The 27,089-nt window shown below is 47.0% G+C and overlaps 1 protein-coding gene and 1 long non-coding RNA gene across 10 annotated transcripts in view; one reads left to right on the forward strand and one right to left on the reverse strand.

The window, feature by feature from the left end:
- On the reverse strand, window positions 10,241-25,904 carry LOC108636400. Its single transcript, XR_001918352.1, has 3 exons — window positions 25,818-25,904; window positions 19,228-19,352; window positions 10,241-10,600 (listed from the first exon to the last, which is right to left on the reverse strand). It is a non-coding gene; the product is annotated as an uncharacterized LOC108636400 (long non-coding RNA).
- SMARCA4 (SWI/SNF related, matrix associated, actin dependent regulator of chromatin, subfamily a, member 4) overlaps window positions 25,765-27,089 on the forward strand; it is an 89,787-nt gene continuing 88,462 nt past the window's right edge. For 6 of the 9 annotated variants that reach the window (XM_018051090.1, XM_018051092.1, XM_018051093.1 and 3 more), the window contains exon 1: window positions 25,765-25,944. The gene's annotated coding sequence lies outside the window, so the exon portion shown is untranslated. The remainder of the gene's footprint in view (window positions 25,945-27,089) is intronic. The other 3 variants (XM_018051097.1, XM_018051095.1, XM_018051098.1) reach the window with 3 other exon arrangements.

The following is a 27,089-nucleotide window of genomic DNA, read 5'->3' on the forward strand; positions in this document are numbered from 1 at the left end:
CTTTTGTTAATTGTGGTGAAATATACATAACATTTGGGCTTCCCAGGTGGCTCAGTGAGTAAAGAATCCATCTGCAAGAGCAGGAGACGCAGGAGACATGGGTTCGATCCCTGGGTCAAGAAGATCCCCTGGAGAAGGGTGTGGCAACCCACTCCAGAATCCTTGCCTGGAGAATCCCATGGACAGAGGAGTCTGGCGGGCTATATAGTCCATAGGGTCGCAAAGAGGCGGACATGACTGAAGCAACTGAGCACACACTCACGCATCCATAACATTTACCACTGTAACCATTTTTAAGCGTCCTGTTCAGTGGTGGTCATAGTGTAAACACAGCCACATTGTGTGTGGCCATAGTCATCTATCCATCTCCAGAACTCTTCTTATCTTGTGAAACTGAAACTCTGTCTTCATTAAAGATAAATAGCTCATTTCTTCTTTTATTTAAAAATTTTATTATGGTAAACTTTTGTTGTTGTTCAGTTACTAAACTGGGTCTGACTCTTTGCGACTCCATGGACTGCAGCATGCCAGGCTCCCCTGTCCTCTGCTGTCTCCCAGAGCTTGCTCAAACTCATGCCCATTGAGTCGGTGATGGAATCTAACCATCTCATCCTCTGCCGCAGCCTTCTCCTTTTGCCCTCAATCTTTCCCAGTATCAGGGTCTTTTCTAATCAGTCGGCTGTTCGCATCAGGTGGACAAAATATTGGAGCTTCAGCTTCAGCATCAGTCATTTCAACGGATATTCAGGGTTGATTTCCTTTAGGACTGACTGGTTTGACCTTGCAGCAAAATATACATAACATAAAATCTACTGTGTTAACCATTTTTAAGTGTATAGTTCAGTGACATTAAGTATATTCACATTGTCGTGCAACCCTCCCCACCATCCATCCCCAGAACTCTTTTCGTCTTCCCAAAGTGAAGCTCTGTCCCCTTTAAACATTCACTCCCCATCCCCCTCCCCCAGTCACTGGCCCCCACTCACCTGCTGTCTGTCTCTATGAATCTAGGGACCTCCCATAAGAGAAATCCTACAGTATTTGTCCTTTCACGCCTGGCTTATTTCATCGAGTATTACGTCCTCTAGGTTTGTTCATGTCGTAGCAAATGTCAGAAGTTTCATCATTCATTGAAAATTGTTTTTATTATTCATATATTTGGCTGTTGCAGGTCTCAGTTGTGGCATGCTGGATCTTTGATCTTAGCTGGGGCATGTGGAATCTTTTTAGCTGTGACATTCGAACTCTTAGTTGCTGATTTAGTTCCCCAACCAGGGATCAACCTGGGGCCCCCTGCATTGGGAGTGAGGAGTCTTAGCCTCTGGACCACCAGGGAAGTCCTAGAAATTCCTTTATTCTTAACAACTACTGATAAACAAGGACTTACTTCTGTCACACTGATCATTGTTTTCTATATAACTTACAGCTCTTTTGTCTTTCATTTCCTGCATTACATTTTCTTCTGTGTTTAATTTTTTTAGTGAAACATTTAAATGCTTCTATTTCCTTTTGTGTATATTCTACAGCCATTTTGTTTGGGGTTACCATGGGGATCGCATTCAACACCCTAAAGTTATAATACTCAAATTTGGATTCATGCCAGCTTAATGTCAATAACACACAAAACCACCTCTTCATGGCTCCATCCCACTGTTTTCCAGTTGTTGGTGTCACAGAATTGCATCTTCAGACATTATGCATCCAAAAACATCAACCAATAAATGTTAAAATACATTAGCCTCAAGGCTTCCCTGGTGGTCCAGTGGTTAAGAATCACCTTGCAATGTAGAGGACATGGGTTCCATCCCTGGTCCAGGAAGATCCCACATGACATGAAGCAACTAAGTCCGTGTGCCAGTACTACTGAGCTTGCAAGCTGCAAGTAGCGAAGCCCATGCACTTAGACCCCGTTACTCTACAACAAGAGAAGCTATCACAGTTAGAAGCCCTCATACTTCAACTAAGACCCAGGGCAGCTGTCATTCGTGTCCGACTCCTTGCGACTGCATCCGCGAGGCTCTTCTGTCCATGGGATTTCCCAGGCAAGAGTATGGGAGTAGGTTGCCATTTTCTCTAGGGGATCTTCCCGACCCAGGGATCGAACCTGCATCTCCTGCATTGGCAGGCATACTGTTTATCACTGAGCCACCAGGGGAGCCCTAGGTCCCAATGGCCATAGATTATATTTAGGTTTTCTGCCATCAAAATGCTACATCTTTTTCAAAAAGCAAGATTCCTGATTGTCTCCACTCTTGAGACCAGAGCTTGGAGGCTGTTCTGCTCCAGCATGTGGTCGCTGGAAGATACTTTCACCTGTAGGATTTCAGGCCATCCTTCTGTGAAGCTCTGCTTTGAAATGCCAGCTTGCAAAACAGTTGAGACCTATTAAGAAACTTTCTGCTCTTAAAACATAGTAAACTTGATCTACAGAGACGGAGATTGTTTAAATGGAGATTTAAACTGTGCAGGTACCTTTTTCCCTCGCAGGCCTGCCTTGGTTCCTGTGCAACCACGTTCCTGGGGAGAGGAAGGTGATGCTGGAAGGGTACAACGTTACCATGGAGATGACTGGGACTTATCCTATGAACCGTGTTCTTGGAGCAATGCAAGTGACATTGGCAAGGCATACTGTTACCATGGAGATAGCTGGGCCTGGTCCTCTGAGCAGCAATCATTCTAGCTATTATCCTGGCAAAAAGAGTGTGAAGAAATTTATATGCCAGCAGCTCTGAGGACACGTGACTGCTACACATTCTGTGCTAGTCTGCATTTCTACGGCCCGTGAATATCTCCTGGAACCACTGTGAAGGTGCAATCTCCAAAATCGCCAGAGAGGCTATCAGGAAAACCTTCCAGGTCACCCTCTGTGGAAGGTTTGTTACAGATCCACAGCCTGATAAAGCAGAGATGTTTGTGCCCTTTGTCTTAAAGCACAAACACAAAAGAAGAAAGAAAAAGAACAAAAAGTTCACCTCAGAAGTTCATACTGGGGGCTTCCCTAGTGGTCCCCTGATCAAGAATCCACCTGACAATGCAGGGGACACTGATTTGAATCCTGGTCTGGGGAGATCCTACCTACTATGGGCCGCAACTGCTGGAGCTCACTCGCCTAGAGCCTGTGCTCTCCAACAAGAGAAGCCACTGCAGCTAGAAGCTTGCACCCCGTAATTAGACAGTAGCCCCTGCTCACCACTTCTAGAGAAAGCCGGCACACAGCAATGAAGACCCACGGCAGCCAATAAATAACTAAATAAATAATTCAAAGGGAAAGTTTACATTCATTCCACAAGTCAACCTGAAGAAAATTCAGAGCAGCTGGGGATTAGTCTCTATGTGCTTTTACGCCCAGATTTTTGAGCAAAATTTTAGTTATATTTCAGTGGGCTCACTGTTTCATCTACTGATATTTCTCAAAGTGAACTTTATATCGTTAGCATATATGGCGGCTAGTATCACTTGCTCTAATTAGAAGATAAGAGTAGAAACAGTTAGGATGACAACCACTATGGAAATCGGCATGGCAGTCCTTTGAACAGTTAAAAGTAGCTCTCCCATATGATCCCGCAATTCCACTTCAGGGCATGGACCCGGAAGAACTGACAGCAGGGTCTCCCACACACCTGTGTTCATAGTAGCATCATTCACGTGAAGGCCCTCTTCTGGGTTGTGGGTGGCCTGCTTCTCATTCAATCCCCACATGGTGGAAAGAAGCTGGGAGGGCTCCACTGCTCTTGCTCAGTGGCCCTGTGTTGTTCAGGGCTCCAGTCTTGCTCAGTCGTGTCTGACTCTTTGTAACCCCAGGGACTACAGCACGCCAGGCTTCCCTGTCCTTCACCATCTCCTGGAGTTTGCTCAAACTCTCGTCCATTGAGTCAGTGATGCCATCCAACTATTTCATCCTCTGCCACCCCCTTCTCCTCCTGCCTTCAATCTTTCCCAGCATTAGGGTCTTTTCCAGTGAGTTGGCTCTTCTCATCAGGTGGCCAAAGTATCGGAGCTTCAGCTTCAGCATCAGTCTTTCATCAGGGTCAATTTCCTTTATATATATTTTTTCTTTTTTTCAATTTCCTTTAGGATTGAGTGGTTTGATCTCCTTGCAGTCCAAGGGACTCTCAAGAGTCTTCTCCAGCACCACAGTTTGACAGCATCAATTCTTTGGGGTCTCTTTTACAAAGGCACCAATTCCATTCATGGGGGATCCACCCTCCTGACTTAACCACTTCCCAAAGGCCCCACCTCCTAATACCAGCATCTTGGGTGTTAGCATCTTAACATATGAATCTGGGGGGATGCATTCTGTCCATTGCAGTGGTTCATCGTCTTCAGAGGAAGAGACTTCACTACGGACAGCAGCTATGTTAGCAGCCAGCTGATTCATGCTGCGGACCCAAGCTGTCAACAGAGGCACATTCACAGCCTGATCCTTGACAATATGCCAAGTGCCTCAATACTGGAAGATCGTTATAAAAAAAATATTCTCCACTCTGCATCCAATAAAATCTCTGGCACTGGGAGGCAGCAAAGAGTTCCAGTCCTGCTCTCATGGAATTGATCATTTTCTTTAAAAATTTTTTTATTTATTTGGCTGCGCCATTGTGAGTAACGCTGCTTAGAATGTGGGTGTGCACATGCTGCAGAGCAACTAAACCCATGCAGCACCCCTACCGAGCCTGCGGTCTAGAGCCTGGAAGCCACAACTACAGGAGCCCATGTGCCCTAGAGCCTGTGCTCCATAACAAACAAAGCTACGGCAACTAGAGGCCCGAGCCCTGCATCTGGAGAGAAGCTTCTGCTCTCCGCAACCAGAAAAACGGCCAAGGAAGAACGCAGACCCAGGACAGCCACAAATAATATCTACAGATAAATTCAAACAATATTTTTTTAAAAATTGGGACTTCCCCAGTGGTCCAGGGGGTAAGGCTCTGCACCTCCACTGCAGGGGGCCTGGGTTCCCTCCCTGGTTTGGAACTAAGGTCCCACATGTTGTGACTCCTGAGCCCACACGCCACAACTAGGGAGTCCCTGTGCCACAACTAAAGATCCCACATGATGCAACTAAGACCCAACGTAGTCAAGTGAGATAAATAAATGAACAAATATTAAAAAAAACACAAAAACCAAAAATATGGACTTCCCTGGTGGTCCAGGGGTTAAGACTCTACGCTTCCACTGCCGTGGGTGTGGGTTCAACCTCTGTTCAGGGAACTAAGATTTCCATGATGCAGCCGAAAAAAAAAAAAAAAAAAAAAAGACTAGCAGCCTTTCACACACTTGGACTGGGCCCAGTGCACCTGGGCACACAGGTTCAGCTGTTGGGGAGGCCAGATGGCAGCTGCAAAACCACTTCTGAAACACGATCCCCTGGAAGCTCAAAATCTTATTTATGCAGAAGCCAGCTGTGCTCACACACTGGCTCTGTCTCTCCAGTCCCCACTGATCCCACTCTTTGCCTGAAGGCCAGCTCCTTCTTCGGGCGTCACCTGTAGCATCTTTCTAGCCAAGGACACCTTCCCAGTTTCCAGCTCCTTGCTATACACCCTGCCTTCAGAGCACGTGCTGCAGAGGGGAGGTTGCAGACGGGTTTGTTCATTCAGCTTTCTCATGTCACATCCCCAGCCTGACACACAGATATCAGGGACCTACCTGGTTGGTCTTCTATACTGGGGAGATATCTGCTCAACTCCAGCCACCATACTAATTAAAAAAAAAGTTCTAGACTTTTAATTTTCAACTTCAGAAATACATTGCATTATTACTAGTGTTTCAAAAAATTCAACATACATTTATTTTATTATTTTTCCTTTTTTAATCTTTACTTTAAAATTTTTATATTATTTTCTTGTCATTCTTTTTTTATTTTTAAGCTTTTCTTTAAAAATTCTTCTTTTTAGTTTATTATTGTTTTTTTACTGTCTTTTGACCATTTGGCTGTGCAGCATGGCATGTGAGATCTTAGTTCTCCAACCAGGGACCAAACCCGCGCCCCTGCAGTGGAAGTGCACTGGATCACCAGGGAAGTTCTCTCAACATGCATTTAGATTTATTCACAATTATATAAAATCCTAAAAGATGATGCTGTTAAAGTGCTGCACTCAAAATGCCAACAAAATTGGAAAACTCAGCAGGGGCCACAGGACTGGAAAAGGTCAGTTTTCATTTCATTCTCAAAGAAGGACAATGCCAAAGAATGTTCAGACTACCCTACAATTGTGCTTATTTCACATGCTAGCAAGGTAATGATCAAAATTCTTCAAGTTAGGCTTCAGTAGTACTTGAACTGAGAATTTCCAGATGTATAAACTGAGTTTAGAAAAAGCAGAAGAACCAGAGGTCCAATTGCCTACATTCCTTGGATCATAGAGAAAACAAGGGAATTCCAGAAAAACATCTAATTTTGCTTTACTGACTATTCAAAAGCCTTTGTCAGTGTGGCTCACAACGAACTGTGGAAAATTCTTAAAGACATGGGAATACCAAACCACCTTACCTGCCTCCTGAGAAATCTGTATGCAGGTCAAGAAGCAACGGTTAAAACAAGATATGGAACAACGGACTGGTTCAAAATTGGGAAAGGAGTACAACAAGGCTGTATATTGTCACCCTGCTTATTTAACTTATATGCAGAGTACATCATGTGAATGTTGGGCTAGATGAATCACAAGTTGGAACCAAGATTGCTTGGAGAAATATCAACAACCTCAGATATACAAATTATACCACTCTAATGGCAGAAAGTAAAGAGGAATTAAAAAGCCTCTTGATGAAAGTGAAAGAGGAGGGTGAAAAAGTTGGCTTGAAATTCAACCTTAAAAAAAAACTAAGATTATGGCATCCAGTCCCATCACTTCATGGCAAGTAGAAGGGGAAAAAGTGGAAGCAGTGACAAATTTTATTTTCCTGGGCTCCCAAATCACTGTGGACGGTGACTGCAGCCATGAAATTAAAAGACACTTGCTTCTTGGAAGGAAAGCTATGACAAACCTAGAAAGCATATTGAAAAACAGAGACATCACTTTGCCAGCAAAGATCTGTCTGGTCAAAGCTATGGTTTTTTCAGCAGTCATGTGTGGATGTGAGAGTTGGACCATAAAGAAGCTGAGTGCCAAAAAATTGATGCGTTCAAACTATGGTGCTGGAGAAGACTCTTGAGAGTCTCTTGGACTGCAAGGAGATCAAACCAGTCAATCCTAAAGGAAATTAACCCTGAAAATTCACTGGAAGGATTGATGCTGAAGCTGAAGCTCCAATACTTTGGCCACCTGATGGGAAGAGTCAACTCACTGGAAAAGATCCTGATGCTGGGAAAGATTAAAGGCAAAATGAGAAGGGGGCTGGCAGAGGATGAGATAGCATCACCGACTCAGTGGACATGAATCTGAGCAAACTCCAGGAGATAGTGAAGGACAGGGAAGCCTGGCGTGCTGAGTCCATGGGGCTGCAAAGAATCAGACATGACTTGGCGACTGAATAACATTAACAATTTTACATTTGTTTTCTACACCCATGAGTCTGTTTCTTTTATGTAAATAAGTTCATCAGTATCATTTTTTAAGATTCCACAATAAGTGATATCAGATATTTGTCTTTGTCTTAGTTCACTTAATATGATAATATCCAGGACCATCTATGTTGCTTCAAATGATATTATTTCATTTTTCTAGTTACTGAGTAGTATTCCTTTGTATATGTATACCACGTTTATTTATTCATCTTTTGATGGACATTTACATTGCTTCCATGTCTTGGCTATTGTGAACACTGCTGCTATGAACAGTGCGGTGCAGTTATCTTTTTGAATTAGTTTGCTCTGGATATATGCCCAGGATTGCAGGATTACATAGGAACTCTATTTTTAATTTTTTAAAGGAACATCCATACTGTTCTCCATAGTGGCTGTAACCAACCTACATTCCCACCATTCCTCCCACCAGGAGGGTTCATTTTTCTCTGCATCCACTCCAGCATTTATCATCTGTAGAATTTTTGACGATGGCCATTCTGACACGTGAGGTAATATCTCATTATAGTTTTGATTTGCATTCCTCTAAATAATTAGTGATATTGAACATCTTTTCATGTGCCTGTTGGCCATCCGTCTGACTTTTTCGGAGAAACATCCATTTAGATCGTCTGCCCACGTTTTGATTGAGTTGCTTTTTTGATGTAGAGCTGCATGAACTATTCGTTTATTTTGGAAATTAATCCCTTGCTAGTAGCATCATTTGCAAATATTTTCTCCCATGATGTAGACTGTCTTTTCATTTTGTTTATGGTTTCCTTTGCTGTGCAAAAGCTTTTAAGTTTAACTAGGTCCCATTTGTTCATTTTTATTTCCATTCATCTAGGAGATGGATCCAAAAAAATATTGCTGAGATTTATGTCAGAGTGTTCTGCCTAGGTTTTCCTCTTAGGAGTTTTATAGTATCTGGCCTTATATTCAGGTCTTTAATTCATTGCAAGTTTATTTTTGATGTTAGACAGAACACAATTGATAGTTTATGCTAACTTAGTGACTCATGGTGGAGCCCTGGATTGTTTGTGCTAACTCGATGACTCAGGGTGGGTGCTGTTAGAACCAGAAAGACCAACCACGTAATTAGATAGTTGGGCCTGGAGTCACAGGATATTAGCCTGATTTCCAAGGAGGGTAGGTGGGGACAGGGGCAGGAGACTGAGCCACTTGGGCAATGATCCGATCATGTAAGGATTCAATCAGTGATTCCTACCTAATGAAACCCCCGAAAAACTCTGAACACTGAAACCTGAGTGTGCCTTCTAGGTTGGCAATAATCTCTGTGAATATTGTGGATGGGTGTGTCTGGAGGATAAATGAATCCCTGAGGACATCAGAAACCTCTCGATGTTAACTCTCCAGTGTCACTGCCACTGTCAATGCCGGAGAATATTTGCCATGTTTTTCTATATGACCTGTATATTTTATTGTTGTCTATCTTAATTTTTTCATTACTGTCTTCTTTGGTGTTCGATGGATGTTTTTTCTCCCTAGTGGGCCATTTTCATTCCATATTCCCTTCGGTCTGTTGCTTGCCCTTTCTGCCATCTCTTGCCCGAGATGTCTTTTTAAAAAATATTTATTTATTTATTTGACTACACTGGGTCTTAGTTGTGGCACACAGGATCTTTGTTGCAGCATGCAGGATTTTTTTTTTAAATATAAAGTATTTTTAATTTTTAACATTTATTTGGCTGTCAGGTCTTAGCTTAGAGTCTTAGTGCACAGACTCTGCAGTCGTGGCCCGTGGGCTTAGTTGCTCCGTGGCATGTGGGATCATAATTCCCTAGGGATTGAATCTGTCCCCTCTGCAGTGGAAGCAGAGAGTCTTGGGACTGAACTCAAGTCCCCTGCATTGCAAGGTGGATTCTTAACCACTGAACTGACAGGGAATTCCCGAGATGCAGGATCTTTAGCTGTGGCACGGGAACTCCTGAGGCATGTGGGATCTAGTTCCCTGGCCAGGGATTGAACTTGGGCCCCCTCCACTGGGAGCTCAGAAGTCTTAGCCACTGAACTACCAGGGAATTCCCTCGATGTCTTTTTAGCTTTTGACAGATGCCACCGGGAAATTGCCCCAGCCCTGGCACTGCTTTGATGGCGGTGAAACAGAATTACGCCTCTGTACTAGTCCCTGGGGGGAGCGGGACTGAGGGCAGGTCAAACGCACAACCGTGTGTTTTGAGAACATCCACATTGCTCCCCACTGGCCACCTGGGGGCAGCATGAGACCCACAGGTCAAGGTCTCTGGCCAATGGACTGCCTTCCAGTCCCTTTGAGACCAACAGAGTTCAGGCTGTCCTCTGTGCTTCTAACAGACTGGCTGTAAATCAGAGGTACCTACGACCCCTCTTTGGGTTCAATTATTTTTCTAGAGCGGCTCACAGAACTCAGAGGAATATGTTACTTCCTAGATTACTGGCTCACTACAAAGGTTATGAGAGGATTTGAATCAACAGTTGGATGAACAGATGAACAAGGCGAGGTCCTGAACACAGGAGCTTCTGAGCTGGGGATGTGGCAATCTGGAAGCTCTCGGAACCGCATCCTTTTGGGTTTTTATGGAGGCTTCATCACATATGAAGTTCAGCACAGTTGCTCGTTCGTGTCTGACTCTTTGCGACCCCATGGACTGCAGCATGCCAGGCCTGTCTGTCCATCACCAACTCCCGGAGTTTACTCAAACTCATGTCCATTGAGTTGGTGGCGCCATCCAACCATCTTTTAGGATTTGAAATAGCTCAACTGGAATTCCATCACCTCCTCTAGTTTCGTTCGTAGCGATGCTTCCTCAGGTCCACTTGACTTCGCATTCCATGACGTCTTCTGGAAAGGCTGAAGAAATGCCGCCATTGTTGGAACCAGCCTGGAACCTGTGGTGGAGCTTGGCTGGTCATCCAGGGTCTGCTGATGGGCCTCCTGGAGGGCCTTCTTCTCCTTGGTCAGCTTAGCTATGACTTCATCCAGGCCGGCCATCTCTTCTGTGAGGTTTTTAACCTAGAAGAGTTAAAAGAGAAGTGACCTCTGCAGTGGAGCAGCTTAGATGGATGGCAGTCTCTGCACGAAGAACCAGCTTTGAAGAAAACCTGGAGAGAGGGAAAGTCACAAATCATCCCCGGACTACAGAAGAGACAGACATGGCAGACGGTGCTTGGATCAGCTGAGAACTTGCCATGCTGAACTTACTACCAAACTGAGCTGGGTCCAATGCCTGACATGCAACAAAGCGAATCTACTGACCCCAGCTTGTGGAGAAGGTGAATACAGCATTTATTTGTAGAGCACTAAGCAAGGAGACAGAGAAGGCAATGGCACCCCACTCCAGTACTCTTGCCTGGAAAATCCCAGGGACGGGGGAGCCTAGTAGGCTGCAGTCCATCGGGTTGCTGAGTCAGACACGACTGAGACACTTCACTTTCACATTTCACTTTCATGCATTGGAGAAGTAAATGACAACCCACTCCAGTGTTCTTGCCTGGAGAATCCCAGGGACGGGGGAGCCTGGTGGGCTGCCAGCTATGGGGTTGCACAGAGTTGGATACGACTGAAGTGACTTAGCATCACATATGCAGGATGGAAGAAATCATTGGTAGATGGTGATGGATTCAAACTCCAGCGCTTCTCCCTTCCCTGGAGGCTGGTGGTGGGGTTAGGCACCAAAAGTTCCAACTTTCTCATCACAGGCTTGCTTCCCTGGACAACCAGCTCCCGTGCTCGGGTACTTTCCAAAAGTCCTCATTAACATAAACTCAGGTGTGTAGAAAGGCACTTGTTACCACTGTCAAGACATCTTTATTGTTTTTACCGTCTAGGAAGTGCTGAAGGTTTTAGGAGCTCTGTGCCAGCAGTGGGGATGAAGATCAAATATATTGCTCTTACTATTAGTCACAATATCACGGAACACAATTTGAATGTAGAACTAATGAGCAATTCCAGATGAACAGGACGTGAGGGTGAGAGAAAGTGAGGTGGTGAGGAAGACACTGAGATGTTTGGCTTGAATACCTGGAGGGGTGGAGCTGCTGTGGATGGACAAACAAGGCTGTTATTATTGTGTTTCAATTTAATTTTGCACTTTTTTTTTGTGCCACATTGTGTGGCTTGTGGGATCCTTGTGCCTGGACCAGGGATTGAACCTGGGCTCTTGGCAGTGAAAGTGTGAAGTTCTAACCACTGGACTGCCAGGGAAATCCCCATTACTGTTTTTAAAATGTAAAGTACTACCTTAAAAATAATGAAAAATCATTCATATTTTGGTCTTTCTTCTTATTCAGGAAACACCTTTCAAATTCTAAAGCAAAGGGTCCTATCCATGGCTCGTGCCAAACTCATGGACTGTAGCCCACCAGGCTCCTCTGTCCACGGGATTCTCCAGGCAAGGATACTGGACTGGTTGACATTTCCTCCTCCAGGGGATCTTCCCAACCCAGGGATTGAACATGTATGTCCTCCATTGGCAGGGAGATTCTTTACCACTGAGTCGCCGGGGAAGCCCATTGGTAGCTCAGATGAATTAATTTATTTAAGGTTTGCTAAGCACCTACTATACACCAGCAACTATTAATATTACAGACACATGGGACAAGTCAATGAACAGTTTGAAGGCCCTTGCTCTCATGGAGCTCAAATGATAGTGGGAGGGGTGGGGGAGCACAAAGGACAGAGGAGACGACAGTTGGCATAGTTAATATACTATTAAAAAATTTTATATTTATTAAAAAATATTATCTATTTGGCTGCACTGGATCTTTGTTGCAGCACGTGGGATATAGTTTCCCGACAAGGGATCGAACCCAGTCCCCCTGCATTGGGAGTGTGGAGTCTCAGTCACTGTACCACCAGGGAAGTCCCTAAATTTACTACTGACACAGTAAGTAAGGAAATCAGACAGCGTGTTAGAAAGTGGTAAGTGCTATTGAGAAGTGGGGCTGGGAGAGCTAAGTGCTGACAGAGGGGCTGAAATGCCCAAAAGGGTGATCGGAGATGCTGAGACTGGAGTAAAAGTCTAACGGAACTGAGGGAGGGACTTCCCTGGCAGTCCAGTGGTTAAGAGGCCCTGCTTCCACTGCAGGGGGTGAAGGTTCAGTCCCTGGGGAACTAAGACCCATCGTGCAGCACACAGCAGCTAAAAATAAAAATTAAAAAAATCAATACAGGAACTGAGGGAAGAACAAGGATTTCTGGAGAGAGATTGTTCCAGGCAGACAGACAGCAGGTGCAAAGACCCTCTGGTAGGACCATGCCCAGCAGGCTGGAGGGATGGTGAGGAGGCCAGTGAGCCTGGAGAGCATGAGTGGTGGGGACTGGTGGAGTTGAGGGTACAGGGTCTTGTGGGCCACTGTCGGGACTTCAGCTGAGGTCAGTGTAGCAACTGAGGCTAATCCTTCTAGTCTAAGTAGATTCCAGAGGCTCTGATTGCAAGAAATGCTCTTTTAAAAAAAAAAAACCAAAACACAAACATGGAGGATAATTTTGCTTTACAATGTTGTGTTGGCTTCTGCCATACAGCAACACGAATCAGCCATAAGTATACATATATCCCCTTCCTCCTGAATCTTCCCCCTACCCCACTCCACTTCTCTAGGTTGTCACAGAGCACCCAGTTGAGCTCCCTGTGCCCACAGAGCAACTTCTCACTAGCTATCTGTTTCACACATGGTAATGTATGTTTCAATACTACTCCCTTAATTCGTCCCCGCCTCTCCTTCCCCTGCTGCGCCCATAAGTCTGTTCTCTATGTCTGCATCTCTATTCCTGCCTTGCAAATAGGTTCATCAATGCCATTTAAGAAACGTTGTTTTTACCTTGCCCTAGTTGTGGTGCTGGAGAAGACTCTTGAGAGTCCCTTGAATAGCAAGGAGATCAAACCAGTCAGCCTTAAAGGAGATCAGTCCTGAATATTCATTGGAAAGACTGATGCTGGAGCTGAAGCTCCAATACTTTGGCCACCTGATGAGAAGAGCCAACTCATTGGAAAAGACCCTGATGCTGGGAAAGATTGTGGGCAGGAGCAGCAGGAGGCAACAGAGGGTGAGATGATTGGATGGCAAACAATGTACAGATGGACCTAGAGTTTGTCCTACTGAGTGAAGCAAGTCAGAGGAGAAGTATCCATGGCACGTGTTATACATGGAGTCTAAAAAGAAGTGACACAAATGAGCTTATTTACAGAAAGAGACTCACAGACTTAAGAGAATGAACTTATAGTTGTGGGGGGCAGGGCAAAGACTGGGGGGAAGGGATAATTAGGGAGTCTGGGATGGACATGTACACAGTGCTATATTCAAAATGGAAAACCAACAAGAACCTACTGTACCGCACACGGCTCTGCTCTGTGTCCTGTGGTAGCCTGGGTGGGAACGGAGGCTGGGGGAGAATGGATGCATGTATATGCATGGCTGAGTCCCTCTGCTGAAACCCAACCTGAAACTATCACAACACTGTTGATCGGCTATACTGCAATACAAAATAGAAAGTTGAAAAAAAAAAAAAAAAAAGGACCTAGTGAGAAGTCCCAGGGAGAAAATCCAGAGGAACCCAAGATAGTGAAGCCCTTCCCAAGGAGAAGCAGCTCGGCTGACGCCCCACCCTGCCATGCCTTTCCCAGGGGCCCCCTGCTGACAGCTGCTGATGCACAGGTCATGTTGGAGGAGGCCTGGCTTGGGCAGAGCAGAGATGGGCTTTGTCTCTCCAGTTCAGTGTCGGACAACCTGTTCTACCACAGTCTGGCGGATGCCACGCCCTGGCATAATTTGCACTGCAGAATGAGGTCAGTGGAAGAAAGCAAGAAGATGGCGTGGGAGAGGCAAAGATGAGGCAGATGGAGAGGGGCCAGGTGAGAGGGCCACCTGGTTCTGGCACACCTAGGCCGGCTTTATAATGTCTCTGCCTTTTAATACGCTGTCTAGGTTGGTCATAGCTTTTCTTCCAAGGAGCAAGTGTATGTGTATGTCCTGGTGTTCACCTGTTTCTAGTCTGTTTTGGTGACTGATGGCTAATGTTATGTGTCAACTTGACTGGGCTGTGGTGCCCAGTCATGTGGTCAAACGCTAACCTGGATGTTCCTGGGAGGGTGTTTTTGGATGAGAGTCACATTTAAATCAATAGACTCTGAGCAAAGCAGATGACCCTTCATAATGCAGGTGGGTCTCGCATAATCAGTTGAAGGTATGACTACATCAAAAGACTCACTCCCCCAAGCAAAAGGGGATTCTGCTGGCAGATTGCCTCGGGGGTGGAACTGCAGCATCAGCTCTTTCTGGGTCTCCGGACTGACGACCCATCTTGCAGATGCTGGATTTGCCAGTTTCCTTAATCATCTGGGCTTCCCGGTGGCTCAGTGGTTAAGAATCTGCCTGTCATTGCAGGAGAGGTGGGTTTCCATCCTGGGTCAGGAAGATCCCCTGGAGGAAGAAATGGCAACCCACTCCAATCTCTCTTGCCTGGGAAATCCCATGGACAGAGAATAGTGGGTCACAGTCCATGGGGTTGCAAAAGAGTCAGACATGACTGAGCATGCATGCTCCTTCTCCTTGATCACCTGAGCCAATTTGTATCAGTCTGCTCAGGCTGCCGTACCAACATATCATAAACTAGGTGGCCTCAAAAACAGAAAACATTTTTTTCCACAGTTCTAGATGCTGAGACATCCCAAGATCAAGATGCCAGCAAATTCAGTTTTAGGGAGGGCTCCCCTCCTGGCTTGTAGATGGCCACCTTCTTGCTGTATGCTCACATGGCAGACTTACAGATGGAGATGGAGGGAGAGGGGAGAGACAGAGAATAAGATTGTTCCCTGGTGTCTTTTCTTCTGCGTGTGCACGTTCAGCTGCTAAGTTGTGTCCAACTCACTGCGACTCCGTGGACTGTAGCCCGCCAGGCTCCTCTGTCCATGGAATCCTCCAGGCAAGAATACTGGAATGGGTTGCTATTTCCTTCTCCAGGGGAATCTTCCTGACCCAGGAATTGAACCTCTGTCTCTTGCATTTTCTGAACTGGCAGGTAGATTCTTTACCACTGAGCCACCTGAGACAGAAAGAATAAGATTGTTGTCTGGTGTCTGCTCTTGTAAGCACACTAATCCTATCACATCAGAGCCCCACTCTCATAACCTCATTTAACCTTAATCACTTCCTTCTAGGCCCTCCTCCAAATATAGTCACAGTAGGAGTAACAGCTTCACCATGTGGATTTTGGGGAACACAATTCAGTTCACATCAAATCTCTTTCCGTCCATGTACACAGCCTGTTGGCTCTGTTTCTCTGGGGAACCTGGACTACAGAGGTGAGATGAGATCGTCTGAATAAACCAACCCAAGCTCTCTCCGTCACAGACCACTGAGCACAGGTGATGCTGGCCTCTAGGGCGCCCCTTCCCTCTCTGGCTCTGTGTGTCACCTGCAGGCAGCTGGCTCCTGCCCCACTGCTAGCCTGCACTTGCTTTTGCTCCCATCACTGGCAGCAGTGGTTAAGGGCATGGCTACCAGAGTCCATCTACCTGGCTGTGACCAGGCCAGCCTGTAAGGACAGTGTTGACCTTGGGTAGATTATTAACCTTTTCCCTGCCTCAGTTCCCACTGTAACATGGGGGCAATGGTAGGACATGCAGCGAGGGTCATGTACATATATGGATATGGATGTATAGGTTTTAGATGAACAGACTTTAGTTTTCAAAGATTTATTTGGCTATGTCAGGTCTTAGCTACGTCACGTGGGATCCTTCACTGTGGTGCCTTGACTCTCAAGTTGTGGCGCGCGGGCTCAGTAGCTGGGGCGCAAGCACCAGGGATCGAACTCACATCCCCTGCACTGCAAGGGGGATTCTCAACCACTGGACCACCAGGGAAGTCCCCAGACTTTATTTTTTAGAGCAGTTTTAGGTTGACAAAAAATTGAGCAAATAGTATACAGTTCCCATATATCTGCTCTCCCCATCAACCCTCTATCCCATAGTTTCCAGTTTCCCTTATTATTAACATCTTGCATTAATGTGAAACACTTGCTACAACTGAAGTTGGTTACAACTGAATCAATATGGATCCACTACTACTGGCTAAAGTCCATGGTTCACAGTAGGGCTCATGCGTATTGCTGCATATTCCATTTTTTAAAAATAGGCTTTAATTTTTAGGGCAGTTTTAGGTTCACAGCTAAACTGAGCAGAAAGTGCAGAAAGAACAGTACAAGTTCCTTATAGCCCCTGCCCCCCTCACATGCACAGCCTCCCCCACTGTCAACAGCCCCCACCAGAGTGGTACATTTGCTGCAACTGCTATACCTGCCTTGACACACCACCATCAGCCACAGTTTATATTAGGGAAAACCCTGCGTTGCACATATTATGGGTTTGGGCAAATGACATGTACCCATCCCTGACTGTATCATGTAGAATGGTTTCACTACCTCTCTCTCAGCCCCAACCCCAGGCGAAGGGTCTTCTTTTACATTCTCTGGTTTTGCCTCTTCCAGAATTGTCATTGAATTAGAATCACACAGTATATAGCTATTACAGACTGGCTTCTTTCACTCAGAAATACGCAATTAAGGTTCCTCCGTATCTCCCCCCTGCCCTATTTTTTGGCCATGCTGCAAGGCATGCAGAATCTTAGTTTCCAGACCAGGGATCGAAACCATGCCCCCTGCAGTGGAAGTATGGTTGTGGGAAGTGGGAAGTAGGCTGCCTGGTTTGATCTTATTTCTCTGTAGTGCTGACATTCCATTGTCTGGATTTATCATGGTTTGTTTATCCAGTCATTTATTGAGGGGCATCTTGGCTGCCTACAAATTTTGGCAATTATGAATAAAGCAGCTAGAAACACTCGTGTGTAGGTTTCTGTGTGGACCTAAGTTTTTAATACATTTGGGTAAATACCTTGGAGCAGGATTGCAAGATGATAAAGAGTATATTTAGCTTTTCCTTTTATTTACTTAATTTTTGGCTGTGCTGGGTCTTTGTTGCTGCATGGGCATTTTCTAGTTGCAGCAGGTGGGGGCTACTCTCTAATTGTGGTGTGTGGGCCTCTCATGGCGGCGGCATTGAGGAGCACAGGCTCTAGGGTTTGCGGGCTTCAGTAGTTGTGGCACTCAGGCTTAGTTGCTCTGCAGTGTGTAGAATCTTCCTGGACCAGGGATCGATCCCGTGTACCCTGCATTGGCAGGAGGATTCATAACCACTTGTGCTCCAGGCAAGTCCAAGGATATGTTTGGTTTTGCAGGAAATTGCCAAAGTCTTCCAAGGTGGTGGTACCAACTTGAATTCCCACTACATTTAAATTTACAGATTCCCAGCTTAGAATAGCAGCTGGCACCCAGGAAATGCTATGCAAGTGTTAGCTGTTGTTGCTCATATTAATTTCTGGTCCTTCAACGGCGGCTTGGCTTGCTAAGCTCATCATTTTAACACCTTTGAAAAAGGATTCCCTCCTGTGTCTCTATTTTTCCCAGCAGAGGAAGGGTATCTAACCAGTCTGGGATGGGGATGAAGCTAAATCTAAGCCAAGTCCTCCCGTAAGATGCCAGGGAGGGAGGCAGAGAGATGGCGTTCAAGCTGGGGTTGTTGCTCAGTCACTCAGTTGTGTCTGACCCTTTGCGACCCCATGGACTGCAGCACACCAGGCTTCCCTGCTCACTGTCTCCCGGAGTTTGCTCAGACTCATGTTCATTGAGTTGATGATGTCATCCGACCATCTCATCCTCTGTTGCCCCCTTCTCCTCCTGCTCTTAGAGACTAGAACAGGACAAAAGGGGACCTGCATTAGGTGTGCAGGGCTGCGTTCCCAAGCAGGTAGAGGAAGATCTGCACTGGGGACTGGGGTGGGCAGCAGAGGGCGGAGCCTTGTGGGCCTGCTACTTCACAAAGCCAGGGCCATTCACGGTTTATTTAAAGTAAGCGGGTGTGGACTTCCCTGGTGGTCCAGTGGTTAGGAATCCACGTTCCAATGCAGGGGACATGCTTGCAATGCCAGTTCTCAGGTCCTGGCCCCAGGTCTGCTGAGCAGATGCTCTGTGGGTGAGGACCCCCTGCCTGTTCATAGGCCCTTAAGAAGATCCTGATAGACACACTAGTAGTATGTCCTCCAGTACACGTTTACATCTACAGTTTTAAAATATGGTCACGTTGAATTAATCACATGGCTACACTAGTTGTAAATTACTCACCAGACTCACCCTTGCCTTTCCTATTGGTAGGCAGGTGGGATAAGTATCTGAGTCTGTGGATACTCGCCACTGAAATGATTGCTCCGTCACCTGTTCACAGACCGTACAGATGGCAAGGCTCACCTAGGGCACTTTCTTTTTTTGGCTGCACTGAAAGACTTGCAAAATCGTAGTTCCTTGACTAGGGATTGAACTCGTGCCCTCAGCAATGAAAGCGTGGCATCCTAACCACTGGACCACTAGGGAATTTTCATTCCTTGGGCACTTTTTATTTATCTTTGACTGGGCGAGGGCTTTGTTGCTGCGTGCGGGTTTTCTCTAGTTGCGGTGCACAGGCTTCTCATTGCAGTGGCTTCTCTTGCTGTGGCTCATGGGCTCTAGAGCGCACAGGCTTAGTTGTCCTGAGGCGTGTGGGATCTTCCCAGACCAGGGATTGAATCTATGTGCCCTGCACTGGCAGGCAGATGCTTAACCATTGGATCAGCAGGGAAGCCCCCTGGACATGTTCTACGAAAAAAATTTCTAGAGCTCCACCAGATAGGGTCTCAGAACTTACAGAAAATTCTCCAGGCTTGTGTTTTGAACTAATCTCCTATTGGCGATTCATCACACAGGTTAATGTTTCTTTGTCTGTTTTTTTAGAATAGAAACCTCCATGGGGGCAGAGGAGTTGCACAGTACCTGAAAATAAATCAAGCAATGGGTTAAATCACTTTTATTGAATTGTCTCCTAAACAAAAATCACTTACATTGAACTCCTTCCCAGCTGGCCCAGTGGTGAACAAACTGCCTGCCGATGCAGGAGATGCAAGAGACTTGGGTTCAATCTCTGGGTCGGGAAGATGTTCTAGAGGAGGAAATCGCAGCCCAGTCCAGTATTTTTGCCTGAAAGATTCCACTGACAGAGGAGCGTGGGGAGCTACAGTCCATAGCATCACAAAGAGTCAGCATGCATGCACACACAAACACCTCCAACAAGACTGTAGCTCCCAGAAGGCAAGACTGCCTTCCTTTTGTTTTTTAAAATTTATTTAGCTGCACCAGGTCTTAGTTGCAGCATGTGGGATCTAGTTCTCTGACCAGGGATCGAACCTGGGCCTCCTGCATTGGGAGCTCAGAGTCCTAACCACTGGACCACCAGGGAAGTCCCCTCCTTCAAATTTTCTTCCAGCAACTAAGGTATGATTACCACAGAGAAGGGATCCAAAATATTATAAGATGTATCTTCTTCAACTTGCTCATCTGTTCATTTGCCCAGATTTGCAGAAGTACCAGAAGTCAGATGAAGGTAAGTAAGTGGATGTGATACACAGTTCGTGGCATAAAGCTGAGGGCAGAGAGTTCTGCAGACTGCAGAATATGGTGCATTGTTTCTCCAGATGCTGACGGAGGGTGATGCCGTTAGAGTTAGGCTGTCCCCTCTTACTGACTGCACTGGGAAGGAGGGGAAGCTGCAATTACTGAGTGCACTGACCAGATCTCACAGAGGCTCCTGTTGACTCTGCAGGGTAAATACCCAGGAAGGCCACAGAGAGTGCAATTACACACACACTCACACAAGAGCAGGAGAGACCAAACAACCCAAACAAATATGGCAGGCCACGGAGGTCTTTTTTTTTTTTTTTCCTTTACATTTTTCAAGCAACAACAAAGTAATTTCTTTTGCTCAGTTCACTGCATAACAATTTCTACCCAAGCCACTACACAAGAATCTTTTTAAAATTAATTTTTATTGGATTATAGTTGATTTACAATGTTGTGTTAGTTTCAGGTGTATAATGAAGTTTCAACTATTACATATATATAGATCCACTCTTTTTTAATTCTTTTCCTATATAGGTCATTATAGAGTATGAGTATAGAGTATTACAGAATTTCCTGTGCTATAGAGTAGGCTCTTATTAGTTACCTATCTTATAGTACTGGGGATATGTCAATTCCAGTCTCCTAATTTATCCTTTCCCTCCCCTTTCCCGCTTGGTAATCGTAAGTGTGTTTTCTACATCTGTGACTATGTATGGATGGAGCCTATTTCCCTTGTAAATGTTATCTTAAGCTTCTCCTTTCCTCCTCTGGATAGAAGTTTCAACACATCTGAGAAAATGCAAGTGATCTGCAGCTTTGCTTCATTTGTTATTTAGTCCCTAAGTTGCTCAGTTATGTCTGATTCTTTGCGACCCCATGGACAGTAGCCCACCATGCTCCTCTGTCCATGGAATTCTCCAGGCATGAACACTGGAGTGGGTTGCCATTTCCTTCTCCAAAGGATCTTCCTGACTGACCCAGGGATCGAACCTGCGTCTCCTACATTAGGGGCAGATTCTTTACCACTGAGCCAACCAGGGAAGCCCCCCAAATAAGACATACCTATAAAACACCTATAAAACTATGAAAAATGTGGGTAGTTTCCACCTGTAGTTGCAGAAAGTGACATAATTTGCTGCAAGTGTAACACGATATTCTTGATCATCTGCTGAGCTGATTTAAAACTTGGGCTTCCAGCTAAAAGAAATCTATTGCCCTGGGTTTGTAATGTGGAAGGATGGCTTCTTGTTTTCTGCACAGCACATCTCATTGCTTGATTTGGGGAAACAGTTTTCTTGTGATACCCATTTTTCAGGGCAGTAGGTCATGTTTGAGGAATAAACATATGTTTGGTTAATAAATTAGCAGTTTTATGCCTAAGTAAGATCTGAAGAGATATTCAAAAGAGTATTTCCTAAAGGGAGTCAACCCTGGATAGTCATTGGAAGGACTGATGCTGAAGCTGAAGTTTCAATACTCTGGCCACCTGACGCAAACAACAGACTGATTGGAAAAGACCTTGATGCTGGGAAAGATTGAGGGCAGGAAAAGAAGGGTGCGACAGAGGATGAGACAGTTAGATAGCATCACTGACTCGACATGAATGTTAGCAAACTCTGGGGGACAGTCAGGACAGGGGAGCCTGGGGCGCTGCAGCCCATGATGCTGCAGAGTCAGGCACGACCGAGCATGAACAGCAGCAGCACTCACTTTACTGCGGCAGCTGAAGAGTACGCATTTCACATTTTCACCCACTGGATGTGGTGAGCATTTTATTTCAAGACCTTGATGTTGAGTCAAAAGAGATTAGTCCATTTTCTCTGTAACGGTTCATCTTGTGGATCTGTTTGGCTGGGTCATGGCACCCAGCCATTTGGTTAAACACCAGTTTCTATGTTGCTGTGGAGACTTTTATCAAAATGTGATTCATGTTTAAATTGGAGTCACGATGTTGAGTCAAACCGTGGACCTTCCATCATGTGGATGGGCCTCATCCAATCATATGTAAGGCAAAAACTGAGGATTCCCAGAGAGGAAGGTCTCAAGACTGCGGCACAGAAACCTTGCCCGAGTTTCCAGCCTACTGCCCTGTGGGACTCAAGCTCAACCCTGCAGCATCCTCTCTTCCCTGAATTCCTAGCCATTGGCCTGCCCTACAGATCAAACTTCAGACTTGTCAGATCCTACAAGCCCTGGATGCTGAGAAAGATTGAAAGTCAAATGAGAAGGGGGCAGCAGAGACTGAGATGGTTGGAAGGCATCATCGACTCAATGGACATGAGTTTGTGCAAACTCTGTTAGACAGTGAAGGACAGGGAAGCCTGCTGTGCTACATTCCATGGAGTCACAAGGAGTCAGACATGACTGAGTGACTGATCAACAACAACAGTCATGTGAGCCAGTTCCTTAAAATAAACATCTTTCTCATTTATCTATATAAATATATATTAATATATACATGTGTGTATGTTCTCTTTCTCTCCATACGTATATATACTTCATTTCTCCAGTGCAACAGAATCAATAGGATGTATGTATGTATGTGTGTGTGTATATCTGGGATTTCCCAGGTGGCTCAAGTGGTAAAGAACTCACCTGCCAGTGCAGGAGATGCAGGTTTGATCCCTGGGTGGGGAAGATCCCCTGGAGAAGGAAATGACAACCCACTCTAGTATTTTTGCCTGGAGAATCCCATGCACAGAGGAGCCTGGTGAGCTACAGTCCATGGGGTCGCAGAGTCAGACATGACTAAGTGACTGAGCATGTATGAATGTATATGTATATCCAACATCCTATTGATTCTGTGTCTCTAGAGAACTCTGACACATCCTGTGAGCCACGTGGGAAGCTCCTACCTAATAGAGCCACAGATACCAGAGGGTGTAGATGTGAATGCAGACTCTGAGACTGCTAAGACCAACTGGGAATTGTATTGTTGCCGTGTGGGGAGTGATGCTGCAAACATCTGGACTGCTACACTCCTCTTTGCATCCTTGCACAGCACAGCTTCCTCATGCCCCTATCTGGCCCTGTCCTGCCCACTGGGGAAGGCGGGAGGGGCAGCTATCATTGTAATAGGCAGCATATGGGAAGACTGACCGAGACCTGGACACAGGAGATGAGGGTTGGAGCCTAAAGCTCTGACTTCACGCTAGGCATCTCCCTAGTGGCATTTGAGATGCCACGGGTGTGATACTGAGGCCTCAACAAGCATCCCATAAACTCTGATTTTGTGTGAGAGGCAGCGTGGGCCACCGGAGAGTGCTCCTTCAGCCTCTTTTCCATGCACCAGTCACTAGGCGCTGTGCTAGGTGCTGAAGACAGACACAAAGCTTATGTTCCAGCGTGCAGGGTGAGTGCAATGGAGAAAAGTCACCTGGGGATGTAGGAGGTTGCATCTGTAACATTACAGAGATTCTCTGAGAGACACAGCTATGCAGGGGTCAGATGCACATGCGCAAAGGCCCTGGGGCAGGAATGTGCCAGGTTTGAAGAATATTAAGAATTGCCAACAAAGCCATGCCCTCCCTGGCTACTGCAGACCTCCCCCCAGAGCCACAAGAGCCGTCCTCTGTTCCCACGCTCCTTTCCTTCTTCAGGGTCTCTGCACATCCTGTTTCCTCCGCTGAGTGCACTCCTCCTTTGGGTCTTGGCATATGGAGAGTTTGACCTGACTTCTCATTCCCAGGAAGACCCCATATTATGATCACACCAACCCCGGGGCTTTTCCAATGCACTTAGATTTTCCTGTCAAGTATTACTAGTGTGATTGGTGGGGGAGGTCGTTAGCTGAACTCATGGACTGTCTGCTCCAAGGGCCAGAACCCTGCCTGCTCAGTGCATCACCGCACGACTAAGACCAGCTCAGCGTTTCTGGGTATTTTGGCCGGGTCAGGTCTTAGTTGCAGCATGCAAGATCTTTTGTTGCAGGGCACGGAATCTCTAGTTGTGGCTCTTGGGCTTGTTTGCTCTGCAGCATGTGGGATCTTATTTGCCCAACCAGGGATCAAACCTGCCTGCGTCCCCTGCATTGCAAGGCAGATTTTTTCTTTTTTTTAATTTATTTTTAACTGGAGGATAATTGCTTTACAATGTTGTATTATCTTTTGTGCAAGGCGGATTCTTAACCACTTGACCACCAGGGAAGTCTTCTGCTCAGCGTTTAAGATGTTGAAGGCACTTTAGAAATATTGCTTGAATGAATGAGACAGGCCGAAGTCCAGACCTCACTTGCCCCATTTCCTGTCCATTACCCAACGTCACAAGCTAAGTCACCGAGAGCTTCTCCATGGCCTGTTTTCATGGATGCCTCATAACCAATCCTGTGGAGATAAGTGGAGTCACTGTTTTCACTTTACAGGTGAAGAAACAGAAGTGTAAACTTCTGTAAACTTGCCTGGCATCCCCCAGGTACTAAGGAGAGTCAAGTTTTCAATGCAGGTCTTTTTGGCTTCAGGCCAAGATATTAGCTGCTGCTTTATGCTCTAAGGGCCTCACCTTGGGCTTGGAAAGGCCCAAAGTGCTGGTGATACACACTCCATAGAAGCTAATATATTTTCAATTAAAAAAGAATATTTTTAAGGTGTCTAGTGCGTTGCAGAGGGTGGCCCCACACTAGATATTGGGTATTCTTCACTATGGACTAAAATTGACAACACTGTGCCATTTAAATTGAGGTTAGGGAGACAGATACTAAAGGGGTTACCCAAGAAATGTTAAAGGAAAGAAAAGGAGGTGGTGATCAAAGAGGAGGCAAGGCCAGGGGAGGTGATGAGTCAGCTGAGACCTGAAAAATGAGGGGGAAGGCCTGAGAGAAGCAGGGGTAGGGAGTCACAGGCTCCGGGACTTGGCCCTGGGAACCGTTTGTCCAGTTGTGGGGCTAGAAACAACGAATACAGACTCAAGAGATACTCTCAAAATTTAAGAGATGAAGCCTCCTACAGTCTCTGGGCCTTCACACTTGGAACAAAGCTCTCTCTCTCTCACTGCTTTTATGTCTTGACTCAAATGTCTTCGCAGCGAGGCTTTCCCTAGCTGCCCCATTTAAAACTTCCCCGACCCTTCACGTGTCCATTTCAACACAGTGTATTTTACTTAAGTTTTCTTGCCTCGAGCCTGCCTCTCCCACTAAACCATGAGCGCCACAGAAGCTGAGATTTCTCTTTGGTACTACAGTACCTCAGTGTGGGGCAGGTCAATAGATATCTGCTAAACCAATAGCCCTAGGTAAGTTTTGCGGAAAAGATAGCCACGGTCTTTGCGTAACAGGCTTTGCCGAACCGGCACCGCCATCATCCGAACATCGACCTGCACTTGGCCCAGGGGCCGGCTCTGCTCATCCCCGGCCCAGCCTGTCCGCCTCCTGCCTTCATGCACGACCTTGGAAGCCTCACTTCTGAGTCTCAGGGGCCCTCGGCCACGCTTTCCCCGCAGACCTCTCCACCACCCACCCCATCCCCCAACCTCCCGCTGCCACCTCCACCTCCACCACCGCCGCAGTGCCGCCTGCTCTGCGCATGCTCGGCGGCTTTGAGACGCGCGGCGTGCGGGACCGGAGACCACCGCGCGCAGGCGCATGACCGTCCCACACAGAGCGGGGAGGCGCGTCGGGCGCTCTAGCTCTCTCTGGCCCCACCCACCTCTCCCAGACAACCCCGGCGAGACGCGCACGCGCCCTAGGAGCGGAAGGGCGGGCGGGCACGCGCACGAGGACGGGCCAGCAGCGGAAGCGAGAGTGGGAGTTCGTGGTGGGGGGAGGGGAGGTGGCGAGTGCGCGCGCAGCGGGGGCGCGGGCAGCGTGGGGGGGCGGCTGAGGCAGGCGGGCGCGCGCGCGAGGCTTACCCTCGCTCGGCGGCTGCGGCGGCTGCTTCTTTGTTTCGTGAGGAGAAGCGAGAAGCCCATTCTGCCCCTGGCCCCGCGTGGAGGGGCGGGGGCGGCGCCGGGAAGGCGACGGCGCCGGCGACTCCCGGTAAGGAACGCGGGTCGCGGGGGGAGCGCGGCGCGGGGCTTGGGAGGACGGTTTGAATGGAGCCGGGGCGCCGAGGGGGGAGGGGGCCGCCGGCGCCCGGAGCCGGGCCGGGGTACGGCGGCGCCCGAGGGTCAAGAAGCCTGACCGGCACCGCGCGCGCGGGGAAGGCCACAGGCAGCGAGGCCTCGGCGACTACAGTATCCGCGGGACGGCGGGGTGGGGGCCCGGGCCGCGTGGAGGCCGCGCGCCCCCCGCGCGCGCTCTCGCCGGGGTCGCTGGACAAAGCGCGTCGCCCCGTCGGCGGTCCAGGGGCCCACATCCCGGTGTCCGCCGGGGCTGCAACAATAGCCAGACGTCCGGGCTTTTCTGGTTACGTTCTAACGGGTCCGACTCGAATGTTGCCTTTTGGCGAGCCTGCAGTCGGAGCTCAATAGGAAAAACCCCAGGTGTGTCCAGCGTCGCCCGGACACGAACATTAGCAGCCCCGCTGGGTTAGCCGACCTGAATGTTTATTTTTTAAAAAGTCACGTCGTTTTAGATTTTCAAGGAAAGGTAAATAACTCTGCTAACCCCTTGCAAGTAGTGACTTGAGAACGTTTGCCCTGAAGCCGGGGGTCGGCAGCAGTGGGGAAGGACTGAGAGAACTGTTTGCCGTTAAAAGCATTGTTTTAGTTTTGCATCCTTACCCCTTTCTGCCAAATCGATTTTCCAGATTAAGGTTTTTATTTAAAACGCGAATCTTTCAGGAGAAGGTATTTTGTGAAGGTCTTGAAGACACTAGTCTTGATATTTCCCCCCCCCGCCCTAGTGAATCATTGGGGAAAGTAGGGAATAAGCAGTGAGAGCCACTTCCTAAGAATTTGAAACAAGTTTTCACTTTTAAATGACAGGCCTGATTCAAGTTTGACTCCTGGCTGTTGCCGGTCACTTCGCTGTGTGACAGGAGGCAAATAGCTTAATCTTTTGGGACTTCTCAGTGTCCTCGTATGTGAAATGAGAATAATGGCACAGATGGAGCTGGTGAAAGCCTGTAAAATGGTTCCTGTTGAGAGGGAAGCACTATCGTTGTTGTTCAGTCCAATCTCTCCCATTCTTGTTCAACACATACTTGTTGAGCCCCAGCTGGGTGTTTGGTAGTTGGAGGT

Source organism: Capra hircus, chromosome 7 (assembly GCF_001704415.2).
Source record: "Capra hircus breed San Clemente chromosome 7, ASM170441v1, whole genome shotgun sequence".
Classification (NCBI taxonomy): Eukaryota; Metazoa; Chordata; class Mammalia; order Artiodactyla; family Bovidae; genus Capra; species Capra hircus.